The sequence below is a fragment of the Herpailurus yagouaroundi genome, unplaced genomic scaffold (assembly GCF_014898765.1).
Source record: "Herpailurus yagouaroundi ecotype Mexico unplaced genomic scaffold, PumYag 209, whole genome shotgun sequence".
Taxonomy (NCBI): Eukaryota; Metazoa; Chordata; class Mammalia; order Carnivora; family Felidae; genus Herpailurus; species Herpailurus yagouaroundi.
This window is the reverse complement of record NW_024412440.1, coordinates 2,818,017-2,832,287: the sequence shown is the minus strand read 5'-3', so window position 1 is coordinate 2,832,287 and position 14,271 is coordinate 2,818,017. Positions and strand designations below refer to the sequence as shown.

The window sequence follows — 14,271 nt, the reverse complement described above, 5'->3', positions numbered from 1 at the left end:
TTGCTTTTCATTTTCTGTGTATTTTTGTCTTCAGTTGCTGCTTGTGAGTGATATTGTTGTTTACACATTTTTTTTATTTTTATTTTTATTTATTTATTTTTTCAACATTTATTTATTTTTGGGACAGAGAGAGACAGAGCATGAACGGGGGAGGGGCAGAGAGAGAGGGAGACACAGAATCGGAAACAGGCTCCAGGCTCTGAGCCGTCAGCCCAGAGCCTGACGCGGGGCTCGAACTGAAGGACCGCGAGATCGTGACCTGGCTGAAGTCGGATGCTCAACCGACTGCGCCACCCAGGCGCCCCTACACATTTTTTTTTTTAAATGGCCTAATTTTTGTGTGTGTATGTTGTCTTCTGTATTTTATGTTCTTAAAATAATAATATGGCACCTTTTCTGGCCTTTTGTTAGACTGTACTTGCTTACCAGCCAGTGAGACTATAAGTCAGTAGCATAATATACAGTCCTAGCAAATAAGAACTCTCCCATATACATTAGGTCACAGTATTTCCTGGGCAGAAACCTTATTTCTGAGCCTTTTAGTTAAAAAGCTAGACCTATGACAACCCGTATCTCTACCTCGAGAGCAGTTTTATGTTTATGGTCCTTAGTCCTATGCCACTGTCAGAGGCATCCAACGAGTGCGTCTCTACTGGATTGGGGTGCAGTCTTCACTTTCCTCCTTACTGTCTTTTTCTGATACTTAACAATTTAGTACAGAGGAAGCTACAGTTTGCAATGTGCATTTCGACCCCGTTCCTCCTGTGTGGGGTCTTGGTACATTACAAACACTTCATCCCAGGATGCATCAACCATGGTTAGCACCTAATACTTCCTGACTTACTGATTTCTCAAGGGTAAAGTTATGAATTTTAAGTGAAGTGAAAAATAATGCCTTAGAGCCCCTTTCTCTGGTTGTCTGAAAAATCTGTATACCTGGGTACAAAGATGCAGTACCAAGCCTAGGTGTTGGCTTTGAGTGTGTACTTGGAATAACGTCTTTATGCTGTAGAGCATGCATTGGAGTTAGCTACTGACAATTTCCATTATAGCTTTCCAGATTTCATAATTAGATAATCTTGGGGGGTATTTCAACAACAGGTGTGCTTTCACTCGTTCCTAAAACAATTATTTAGTGTATTAAACCACACTTTTTCTGAATCTTTAAATGTATTTTACTAAATAATTCCTCACCAAGCCTCATTGAAAACTGGCACTTGGCCCTTCTCACGTTACCACTATACCTAATGATTAGAAGAGTGGTCTCCCCATATTTTCTTCTCTCCTAGTGAGGCTTGCCTTGTTTACAGCTGCCAAGTTAATGTTCTTCTAAAATTCTTGTGGCTTTTACTCCGTGCATCCACCCCAGTTTGGCATGGAAGGCTGCCATCATTTGATTTCAGCCTTTTCCTATGATGCTTTTCTGTTGTACCAGATTGTACTACTATCTGTGCTGTGACATTCCTGTTTTCTACTCCCATGTCTTCACGCCTTGTTCTCTAGCTGGAATGTAGTTCTTTTTCTGTTGCTGCCAGCTGTAAAAATGCCTTTCTGGTCTTCTCTGCTGATCTTAGCAGAACCTACAGAACCTGATTTCTCGGTTGCACACAGAACACCATTTTCAACTTTGCTGTTCTATAGCGCTCTGTTCTTGTGTGATTCTTGCCTTTGTGTATCTTATGTTATTACCTGTTTACTCCGCTGTTTTCATCTAACATCTCTATTCCCTCTCTATTCCCTAACTGCCTGGTACCATTTTATAAGTAATTTGTTAGGTTGAAATTGGGACATTTGAAAAGTTTGACCAACTGTGACCATTAATTGCTGTGTGGTTTCAATAGTCACTTAGCCCCTGTGTGCTTCTGTGTGATGCCATAAAACATGGAAGTGAAAATGGAGCTCACCTGTCTACTCTTCAAGGATATGGTTTTAGCTCTTTGACAGTTTTTCATCAAAATGTTAAAGTGAATTCTCCCCCTTCTACTCCATTAGCTACTGTCTGGTAACCTTTCTACATCCTAGGGTGGATTTTCTTTTTGTTCCATTTTCCTTTTGTACCCTGAATGAGCATCATTGCAGCATAAGAGCTTGTAAATCTCTTTTGGGATTTTGATCCAGTAAAGCTTATGGACCTTCTAAGATCTTATTTTAGACGTGGGAGAAATGAATGGTCTAGTCATTAAATTTGAAATTTTTATGTGAAAAGTCAAAGAATTTGTATAAGTACTAACATTAGAAATCCTTTTTCCCCGATTCCAGGTATGTGGAAACACTGTAGTGGAGATTTTACAAAAAGTCCTCTCCAGGGCCTGGGGGATGAGCTGATCCTCTGGGGTTGCCTGTTTCCATCCCCATAGCACACGACAAACTGTTCTCCACGTTTTAGTGCTTGAATCACTTCACGTTTTTCTCCTTTACATTCCCTTCACTCATCCTCTGAGGAGACCCTTTATTCAGATTTTTTCTTCCTTTTTTCGAAACTTCTGCATGCTTTTTATATTTTCCCCTAGTGCCCACGTTATTTTTCGTTTTTCGTTTTCAGTGCAGCCGAAGACTCTTCGCAGAATTTCAGAAGTTCTCAGTTCCAATGTTCTCATTAAAGAAAAAATGATAGAGCAAGTGCTTTGATGTATAAATCTTGCTGTTTTCTCTTTGGTCCCTCCCATCCTTTCTATGGGTTTTAGAGCCTACTTTCACGTTAAGATTTGAGTGTTGGCTATGTGTGTATTATTTTATCAAAATCCAAACTGATACCTATTTAATCCCTAAATGGTGGATCTATAGTAAGAAACAATACATGTTAATAATTATTTTCATTGTTTTGTTAGTGATGGCTGCTCAACATCAATGTGCATCACTTTAGAAGATTTGATAAATTAGATGGTTTCTAATTAGGTAGCCTCTCCTCAGTGGATTGATTCTCTCTGATGGGAAGTGAAGATAGAGAACAGCAATGTTTGTTGTGGCAGGTATTTTAAGTGCTTCCTACATGTTATCTTAGTTCATGCCAGATGACATTTTTCAGATAAGAACATGGAAGCAAAGTGGTTGGGATATTCTTTTTATAACTGCTTGGAGAGAGTTGGATACAATATAAAAGGGGGAATCTACAGGAGACTGTATTGTATCAAATCTTTTTCTCAAGTTTATATACCTATAGTGGTAGGCCAGACATAATTATTTTAGGAAGTCCTTGACATTGTTTCCAAATTGTCTATTTTGCTTTGTTCATCACTATTGCCTAATAAATGGAGGTCAGGAAAGTGAAACTCCATTCACTTGACGTCTCAAATCATTCTTCTTTGGTCTAGTGTTGCTTTTCTGTTGATGTAAACATACGGAAGTTGAGAAATCTAGACCACAGCCTGTCTTCTTTCAGACTGAGTCTTTTGGTTTAGTGTGTTCTCAGTGTGGAGACAACTCCCATTAAAATCCTCCAGGGGTGTTTTATCTGTATTCCTGGATGGCCCCTGATTTGTACTGGGCTGGAGTCTTGGTGGTCATTGGTGAAGAGTCTCTTAAAATGAATAAGCAGATTGTTAAAGCACAAAGAACACAGGTTTAGAAAGTTCCATCATCTCTTTTGCTCTATAATTAAGGGTAAAAGAAAAATTCAGTCTAGATATTCCTTGAAATGGTGATAGGACTGTATCAGCTTCTATAGATGGAAAATTAGCTTCTGTTCTTCACTGTTGACCTTGAAAGGGAAGGGAGATGAGAACTAGTATTAAATGAATGACTTTCTTGCCAGCCCCAGGGGCAGTGGGCTCTGTGATAATCGTCTTGAAGCAGGGATCTGAGTCAGGTAAGTCTGAGTCTGTCCTAGTCTGACCTATTCTTTGCCTGACCTTAGTTTTGGGATGCTGCAAAGCATCAAGAAGCTGGGGTTGCAGGTAACCCTAATTTTGGTTCATTACCTGGCAGGTAGGAGAGAGGGTGGTAGTGTGGTGGTGGGAGAAACAAATACACAGATATTTCTCCTCCCTTCTTATCTCCTGATAGTAAGTTACTATTTCTAGGAATGTGTGTTTTTTCAGTACTTCCAAAAGTTTTTGCAGAATATCATTTATAATATCATTAAAAATATTTTAGCTAATGTCCTCTTTTCATTTATATTTTTTATTTGTACCTTTTTTTTTCTGGAAGATTCTATGGTCTTGATTTGAGTGTTTAACTCGTTAATTCAGCCTTTTATGGGATATAAACAGTAAGGATTTTTAAAATTTCGTTGAGCTCTGTTTTAGCTGCATCCCCCAAATTTTGATATGTAGAATTTCGTGATTCTGTTTTAAATTGTTTTCTAAATATCTTTCTTAGTCAAGTTGGGCTTCCCTAAGAAAATACTACAGACTGGTGATTTAACCGAAATTTTGTCCTGGTTCTGGAGGCTGGAAGTCTGAGATAAGGGTGTCAGCGTGGTTGATTTCTTATGAGGGCTGCCTTCCTGCTGTATTATGTTATTAGGTATACGTATGTTTAGAATTGTATCTTCCTGATTGTTTGAGCAATTATAATTATACATGCATTTTGGCATTTAGTAATGCTTTTTTAAAGTATATTTGCTATTCACTTAGATACATGAGCTAATTTGGTTTACATATCTAGTCTTTTTCCATTCTAACAGTTTATTGGTCCTTCACTTTCCAATTTTTTGTCTTTTTTTTTTTTACCATGTTTCAAATACTTTTTTCTTTCCATTTGTTCCCAGTGGTATTTATTTATAACTTCTATTCCTATTCTTAAAATATGTACCTGAGAAATCAGTACACTTAATTATTTAAAGTCAGACTTAAATCAGTATGTCTTATCTCCCTATAAAGGGCCTTTAATTCAGATCTCTTTGCTCCTGATGTATATCCTGTTTTGGTCTATGTTATTTCTATTTTGTTTTCCTTTTAACCCCACTCATCAGGCATTGCTACTGTTGTTACTCAGACGATATTGTTGTGTAGGTTTATCCACACATCACTCCCTTTTTCTTCATTCCTTATTATATTTCAGACCCCGTGTCTAAGGTTTATGTTCCATGCCCCCATCCTTCCTGTGATGGATGTCTTAGAGTCTCTTGGTACAGAACTTTATCAGGGTGATGTTCTGAAATACACCGCCTTCATCCTCTGTGGCCTCCTTGTTTTTTTGACAAGATTTTGTTTTCTTGGGTAAACTGAAAACACATGTATTTTCTTCTTGCTAGTTTCTCAAATTTTTTAAAATGTGGTTTCCTTAAATGAGTAATAGAGGAGTTGACATTGAGCTACAGAAAAACTTTGGCATTAAACAGTTCTCAATCTAAAAGTATTTCACTGTTACCTTTTTCCACCTTAATTTCCTGACAGCATTTTGCTTATGACCTAATTACAAAATCTACTCCTAGGTAATGTCTTGAAGTGGTTCGATAACCTGTCCTAGCATGTCAGAAAATATTAAGTAATTTCAAAACGTGGAGGTTTAAAAAAATTGAGAAAGAAGCTATTTTGGCTTCTTAATACCTATGAGAGAAGCTTTTAAAATGCTTTGGATGTGTCTTTGTGCAAAAGTCCTGTTAAAAATGATGAAATAATGGCTAGACCAAAGTCAGTAAGAGCTAACCACAAATGATGAACAGAAATAACTGCTTTTAATTGAGGTGGCATAGCTAAATTGGCATTTTTGTACTCATTTGTATTCTTGAGACGTTTGACAGAGTACTACGGCCAACTGTAGGCCTTTTGGGCAGATATGATGCTTACTTTTACCAGGGTTGTACACTGGATTACTATCTCTGCAGATATTCCAACAGGGATGATACTCACCTAGTTTGCCTTTTTCACCACCAGAATTGTGCAATTTTGTTGTTCGTTGTGGTCTTCTGTCTAAATAGAGCAGCAGTATGAAGAACAGTAACTTTGTAACTGTAAAGATTACAAGATGTGACTTGAGAATGTTACATCCTATATCATACACTACATACTTCACTGAATCATAGACACACCCACACGTGCATGCACACATGAAATTGGCAAACTTGAAATGATGTCCAACATGTTTCTGGTGTTAAATTTTAACATCTCTTCACCAGAGAATTGGTGTTACTTTTGGCAACTATGTCTCAGGGAGCTGTCTTCATTCTCGTCCATTTCACATTCTCTCTGCTCTTCCTTCTGTATTAGCTTCTGCTGTAGTTCGCAGTGTGGCTTTTTAATACCAGATATTTCTTAATTCTCCACGTGGTTGGCTGAAACCAAATTATAAGACAATAGTGTCCTTCCTTTGTTTCTGAGGCGGTGCTCTGCTGAAGGGTGGCTCTGTTTTCCCCAGGTGGCTTCCCTCTTTCTGGGGGGTGATGGTGGTAGATTCTCCTTGAGTGCTTTTACCCCCCCGGTTAGTTGCTACGACATAAACCTAAGAGTCCTCCTCTTGCCTCCTACGACCAAGTAGGTGATTATATCTTTCTAATTTTAGATTCCCAAATGCTTGTTAACTTATCCACTCTTATTTGTTCTATCATTGTTCTTAGTGCTGTGGTTCCCAGAACCCCGGATACAAGGGAATGATTTTAGAGTGAGCTATTCAAAATGCAGTTCTGACCTTCTCATTCCCTGGCTTACTGTTAGAACACCTCTTGAGAAGGACCTATTAAAAAACAGAAACTCACCATGACTCAGCCCCTGCTTTATTTCTCTAGTGTTTTCTGTTTTTCCTGTTTTTCCTGTCTTGACCAACCTTTGCATTTTATGCTGTAGTGCTTCTGAAATGGTTTTCACCATCTATCAGGCTGCCTTTAATCATGCAATGTTTTCTGTTGGGAATGTCCTTTCTGCCCTTTTTCATCTAATTCCTATTCATCTCTGTAGTCTCAGTGTCTGTATCTTCATCCCTATGAAACCTCCACCTGGAGGCTCCAGACTTCACACTGAGTTAAGTAGCCCTGTGTGTTCCAGGAGCACGCGGGATTGTATGCATAATGTTGAAATGATAGACTTACAGGTCTTTCCCTCCCTCCACACAACATGCTTTTCTGGCATGAGGAGTCTCTCTTATTCACTTGTGTATATCCAGCCTTTCGCATAGTATGTGCATTAAAAATAGCATTAAAATGTAATTAAAATGTAATTAAAAATGTAATTTCTTACATAGATCTAAGTTGAATCTTACAAAAGACTCCCAATATCATCCAATAGGATCTTCAAATTTATTCACAGGATAACTTCAAAAGATGAAAATTTGCTCCCACTGAGGATATTAAATAGAATATGCTGTACGTTTTGAAGGCAATGCGAAAGGGCAATTTTCAAGAATTTTGAATATGGCTTGCATTGTTAAAATAAACCTCATATCTCCCCCAGATGACCAATTTCAAGAAGTAAACAGCCATTTAGATGTGTGTTTGTTAAAAAACCTAACAATTTTATGTTTCATCGTTCATCTTTTTTTATAGTTGTACCAACACTTGAGTCTAACTAAGGAAGTGTGATTTGGCAATGTAAGGCTCCAGTGGAATGAGGCCAAACAGGGAGGAAAGGGTAACTTAAATTATTTAAAGATCTGTGAATTATGATCATAATAAAAACCATGAGTTTCCCTGAGGTTGTCATCAGAGTCTAACATCCATTCTGTGCTTTGTCTTTTGTTCTGTCTTAAATCCTTTCCTTCTGCGTTGTGTCTTTGGTTGTGTCTTAATGTCTTTTTTCCCCCTGTTGGTGTGTGTGTGTGTGACTTTATCTCCTGCATTTGAGCAGGTGTGACATCCCCTACACCATTTAGGAAGAAAGGGTTGTGTTTAAGAGGACAGGCACAGCTGAAGCATGTTATTAAGTGAAGACTAAAAACTAGTAAGAATGTAAATCATCCAACAAATTGTTCATCATTAATTCTTGATGCCAGTTTGAGGTAGGAGAATAAAAATCTTTACCTCCTACCAAGTGCACTGTGAAAATTCTCAAATTTATTTTGATAGATCTATGTTGCAGTAAATCACACAGGACCACAACTCTTATAAATTAAACAAAAGCGTTACTGAGGCTGGACTTAACAATAATAGGAGATACACTTAGTTTTCTTTTATGTTTTACGGTAGTACATAAATTTGCTGGTAAGAGACCTGGTTCTCAGTTATCTAAAGAAAGGAAACAGAAGATATCTGGCCAAAGTAAAGTTCTAAAAAACCTATTTTCACGGACTTCTAGATAAATCCTTGCTTGTATGAGAAGATTCTGGTTGCTTCCTGAAGATTTGTAGGTTTCCAGTGACATTGTACAGCTGAGGGTTTAGTGGGGGAACTGTTCCATTAAGGCATAACATTCCTGAGGTAAAACGATGCACACTGAGTTGAGAAGATATGGGAGTATGTGTGGGGTGTGTGTGTATGTGATTTTCTGTCCCTTTCTAAGGGGACCGATGAACTTGCTGAGGCTATTGCAGTATGAGACTAAGTGATTGGAATTGGGGGGTGGGGTGGAATCAGTTAACTGGTTATTTTCTATAGCCCAAACAGTTCTTTTTTTTTGTTGTTGTTGTTTTGTTTTACCTGAACCTTGATCTAGTTGCACTGATTAGACTTGTTAATGGAAGTTCTTGTACAAAACACCCATTGTATATCATGGAGAGTATAGAATCACAAGAACGGTATGGAGTATAGTAGTATAGAGTATAGTATATAGTATATAGTAGTATAGAGTATAGTAGAGAGTATAGAAACCAAGAACTCATGGGTTTCCTTAGTGTAAAGACAGATCACTGGGTGGACTTTGGTAGGATAGAACCTCTCACTGACTTTAAGCCTGCTGGAGAAGTGCTGGTGCCTCAGTTTTCTTAAACACAAACATCATTGATTGGATTTTCAGAGGACTTTTAATCTGTGTGGTGTTCAGTTCAGAGTCTTTAATGAGAACTCGTCTCATATGAGAAAACTAAAATGGAGACAGACTAACTGTATCACAAATTTTATCCTGCAGTGAAAGGAAAGCTCATGTACATAAAGGGAAAGCCTATCTTTTTTTGGTCTCCATTGTTGTTGTCTGGCAGAGAGGAGTGGAAGAGGTCGTGTAGCAGTCAATGAACAAAATCATCTGTTATTTAAAATTTTTTTTCAATCTTTATTTTTGAGAGAGAGAGAGAGAGAGTGAGCGAGCGTGAGCAGAGGAGGGGTAGAGAGAGGTAGACACAGAATCTGAAGCAGGCTCCAGGCTCAGAGCTGTCAGCGCGGAGCCTGATGTGGGGCTCGAACCCACAAACCACAAGATCATGATCTGAGCTGAAGTTGGACGCTTAACTGACAGAGCCATACAGGCGCCCCAATCATCTGTTATTTTATTTTATTTATTTATTTTTTTAATTTTTTTTTTCAACGTTTATTTATTTTTGGGACAGAGAGAGACAGAGCATGAACGGGGGAGGGGCAGAGAGAGAGGGAGACACAGAATCGGAAACAGGCTCCAGGCTCTGAGCCATCAGCCCAGAGCCCGACGCGGGGCTCGAACTCACGGACCGCGAGATCGTGACCTGGCTGAAGTCGGACGCTTAACCGACTGCGCCACCCAGGCGCCCCTATCATCTGTTATTTTAAATGTAGGAGGATTATGAGACAAATTGTGCCTTACATGAATGGCTTCCCCACGCCCCCCACCCCCACCCCTACCCCTGCACTGTAATTACTATCTGGGTGTTTGACCCACATTTCTTGAGTTTATTTTGGGGATTGAATGCAACAGCAATGCAAACCTGCAACCATAGTGTAGTGCCCAGAGACCAAATTTTGTGTGGAAATAATGCACAACAGGGAAATAAAGCTGAGTGAGTGGGATGAAATCCTCTTTTCAGAAAAGTAATCTTTAACTTATTAAAGTTTTTAAACTCCTAAGTTTTTGATGAGCTTGTTTTAAAATCTGTGGGGGGAAAATTAACAGCCTAAAATGCTGACAGCATTAAAAAAACAGCAAGAAACACTTGATTCCTCAAAGACTCCTTCCCTCACCCCTCAAATAGTTTGATTTTCCTATTTATCTTCTTTGTATTTTGATAAAAAAGAAGAGAACCCTTTGAGAGGACAATTTTGAGGTCTTAATCCATACTTCTTTCCGTTTATCTTTTACATTCAAAATAAACACCTTTAAAAGAATCCTTTTTGGTACTAGAGAGCTAAATGCTAAGCTTAGGTATCAGCAGCTAATTAGCTTCACATCTAGGGGGGATTGTCAATGAACTCCATCTCCTGAATATTTATTGAAGGATTTGTGAAGAATAAGCTATTTTCAGAAAACTGGAGCCTGTTGCCAGTCAGTTGAATGGGAGGAGACATGTACACGGCCCATCACAAACCTGACTTAGAGATTTAAACAATAAAATTCAATCTCTGCATCGTAGTGAGAGCACGCCATCTCTGTCTCATGTTGAATGTTGTTCATTTCAACATCTTAACTGACTTCTCTTTTTGAAGAAATTGGACAACATGCTCTGGAAATCCTGTGCCAGTTCTGGTGTTCTTGAATCACACTATGGCTTTTGTCACCTTCTTTGCTGTTGTTCTGTGCCATCTTGGGCTAGGAAAGTGTGCCATTGTGTCTTAGGGAACCCTCAAAATGGGTGAACTGCTACACATAATCTGTAATTTTGGTGTGGTGGGACTGTGTGGTCTGTTACTGACCTTGTTAATGCCTAGAGTTTCTATACTGCCCTCCACCTCTACCCCTGCCTTTGCCAAGGCCACTGCTGGTATCTTCATAGCCTCCTGCACACTTCCCGCTGCTGCTTTGCCAACAAAATTGCCACCTGTTCCAGCACAACCAGTTGCACCAAGGCTGTCATAGCGTCTGATGCCAGCTGCCTTCAGTAGTGATGTTGCCAATGCTGTTCTGTCCTCACAGGGGCCTCTCACCTTTTTTCATTTTAGCAGAAAGACCCAAGTCAAAATCACCATGAAAACCAACCTAGAACATACTTGTTCCCTGGGGACTCACGTAGCTCTAGTAGCGTACTTTGTATTTTCCTGATCTGGGAACTGAGAATTCAGAGGATCTTGACATCTTAGATTTTCCATAATCCTCTTAGTGGGCCATGTCCTGCTTCCTCACCAGTCTGAGGAAAATTGGTGACTACGGAGAAGAGATACCCAGAGGCACAACCTTACCATCAATTGAATTCGATTAATCCCGAGTAAGCTTGAGATTTCAAGTTTACTGGTGAGGAAAACAGAGTCCTTGATATTCCTCCTGCTGGTTAGGGTGCAGGAAGAGAAGTACAAAAATAGGTAACATCAGTGTGTCCAGCAGGGGATCAGGGACTACATGCTCGAGCAAAACCAGGAATTCCTGGGGATTGTTTTTTTGGGAGATAAGTGGGAAAATTTTAAACTCAAGCCCAAGTTTCTAACTTACAGAATTGATGGAGATCTCAACAGTAGTAGAAAACCAGAAAGAGGAGTAAGTTAAGAGAATGTGCATTTAAACCTGCTAATTTTTTGTTTTCCATGGGATATAAGGATAAATATATCTGGGAGGAATCAGGAAATTCTTGGGGAGGCTAGGTTACATATACATCTTTGGGGAAAAAATAGAAGTGATAGAATGGGCAAGACTCTCAATTTAGGAAGGATAAGGTGATAAAATATGAGGAGAGAAAGAGGGACTTAGATTTGTATGGAAGAAGGATGAAACCATGGGTAGAAAAATAAGAATGACAGAGGTAAAGTTGAGATAGTAATGACATGGAAATGATTGGGGGAAGAGTGTTTTAGGAAGAAAGGAATGATGATCAGATCATGTGTAGACATCAAGAATAATAGCTGGTATGAAAACTGTTATTTGATAATTAATGTCACATTTCTTAGAGTTAGTTCATTAGAGTGCTGATAACCAAACCTCTATTACAGTGAAGAGCCAAGTTGATAATAAGGCAAACAGAGTGCACCCACATGTATTATGCAAGGTTTTAAAAATGTTTTATGGGATTTTTTTTTCTCGAGTGTGTTAAGGTTATAATCACACAATTGTGCAAAGATGCAGGGAGAAAAATGTTGACTGCAGGGTTGTTGACAATAGTGGACAATTGGACAAGTGGTTAAAAAACAATTAGTTTAACCAATACCAGAGATTTGGTTAAATACTCTATACCATCAAATAAAATAGAACCATTTTAATGGTGATGATGATTTTCTTTAATTCACATGGAAAATACTTGTCAGTGAGACCTACGTTTACAGTTTATGATCAATGTTTATTAAAGATATTATGTGTTGGTGAATACCTTTAAATGTTGGTTATTACTGGGTGGTGAGATAATACAGTTTTCTCTTTAACTTTCTATTTTGTAATTTTTAAGTAACAATGGTTACTATTATAATAAAAACATGTGAATGGATGTGAGACAATAGCCCGAAGAGAGATCAGTGACTAAATGAATTCAAGATGGAGAGGATTTGGGGCTTGGGAAATTGGGCACAGATCTAGTCAAGAAGAAAAAGGGGGGCGCCTGGGTGGCGCAGTCGGTTAAGCGTCCGACTTCAGCCAGGTCACGATCTCGCGGTCTGTGAGTTCGAGCCCCGCGTCGGGCTCTGGGCTGATGGCTCGGAGCCTGGAGCCTGTTTCCGATTCTGTGTCTCCCTCTCTCTCTGCCCCTCCCCCGTTCATGCTCTCTCTCTCTGTCCCAAAAATAATAAATAAACGTTAAAAAAAAATTAAAAAAAAAAAGAAGAAAAAGGAAATGTGAGGGAGAAACACAAAGATGAAGAGGAATGAATAACTTGATGAAGCAAGATTCTGAAAAAATGTGCAGAGGGCAGGGCTCAGGTTGGATTTAATTCCAGAAAGGAGGAAAATTTCTTCCAAAGTTCAAGGAAAAAGAGATCAGCTGACTAAAAATGTGGAAACATTTTTATTTTGACATGGACAGATGAAAAATTGAGGTAGCACACGTGAGATGGACTGTCTAAAATTTTTAAGATGAAGTTCTGAGCTAACGGTAAGAGGATATGGAGACTTGAAAGAAATCAAGATCCTTTGGGATGCAGAATCACCATAGAGAAGCAGTGACGGAGGAAAAATGTGTGTATGGCTGCCATTGGACACCTGAATTTGCAGTATAAAATTTTAATGCCTTTAGGCGTTAATAGAGTTAAAGCCAGTCTTCTCTGTGTCAGCTTTAGAGTCCAGAAAAGTGAAGGACTACTTCTGCGCTAATCACAAGTGATACTGAGCTGCTATTGATGCAAACACTGTTTGGGAATAAAAAAAAAAAAAATACATTGACAAAGCTAGATGAAAGCATAGACACTCTTAATCAAGTACAGAAACTGTGTCATCACAGAATACATTTTTTAAGAACATAGACATATCATTCCTGATAGTAGGTATTTTATTAGGCTACTAAGTTCTTGGGATCTTCTGCAGATTTTACAACCAAACTTGCTTGGCTGGGTTTTCTAGTTTTGCTTCCCACATATTTGCAATGTTTCATTAGCTTGAATTGGGGGGTGGCTTTGTCTCTTGACTTTGGAAGAATTGGTAGGAAGGGGTTTCTCCTGCCTCCCTTAATGGGATTCAGGTTAGGAACGTCACTCAAGGGCATTTTCAATATTTTTGAATTCTGTGGGGAAAATTAACCTGGTTTAAATATATCGATAGGCAGTTAATCAGCTGTTGGCACACACTTTCATTTCCTGTCAGTTTATAACACACAGACTTTTCTTAGAAGAAGTGCTGCATTGTAGAAGAGCTAAGACTGATAGTCTGAGGTCCATTCTGTGTTGTAAATGGAAAGGGGGCAGAGCAGGAAGCATAAAGATTAAAGGGAAGATGGAATGACTTTTTTCATCCTGTCAAATGACTGTTTATATTGGGCAATACTGCAAGCTTGTAGGTTCAGCTTGGAAGTTCTTCAAATCAGAGAAGCCATTTAATACATAATAGAGAACTGTACCGGCAAGTCATTTATAAAAATGAAAACATTTCCTATCTGCTTTTTCACAGAACACGTTTCTCACTTCTGAGACATGGCTGTTTTTTGCTCAGATCAAGGAAATACGAACTACTGGAGCTCCATGTTCAATAAATTAAAGACGTTAGAAGTGTCTATTTAGTTTGTTTTGATATATACATTTGGTTGTAAACATTCAATTAAACATGCATTTATTTGTATCTGACAATCATTGACCCCTGATTACATATTCAGTTGGTGAGATTAAAGACTTCTAGATCCTGCTCCTGGCAACCGTCTTGGGCTGAAAGGACAAAATAAGTTTTTACACACAGTGCTCCTTTATTTTAATCGAATCCATTACTAAAGGTGTTAGAATAACAG

At 38.7% G+C, this 14,271-nt stretch overlaps 1 long non-coding RNA gene across 1 annotated transcript; it reads left to right on the top strand.

Moving 5' to 3' along the window:
- The first annotated feature begins 10,679 nt into the window (after positions 1 to 10,679).
- LOC121016141 (uncharacterized) lies at positions 10,680 to 14,045 on the top strand. Its single transcript, XR_005784128.1, has 2 exons — positions 10,680 to 11,065; positions 13,941 to 14,045. It is a non-coding gene; the product is annotated as an uncharacterized LOC121016141 (long non-coding RNA).
- The last annotated feature ends 226 nt before the right edge of the window (positions 14,046 to 14,271 follow it).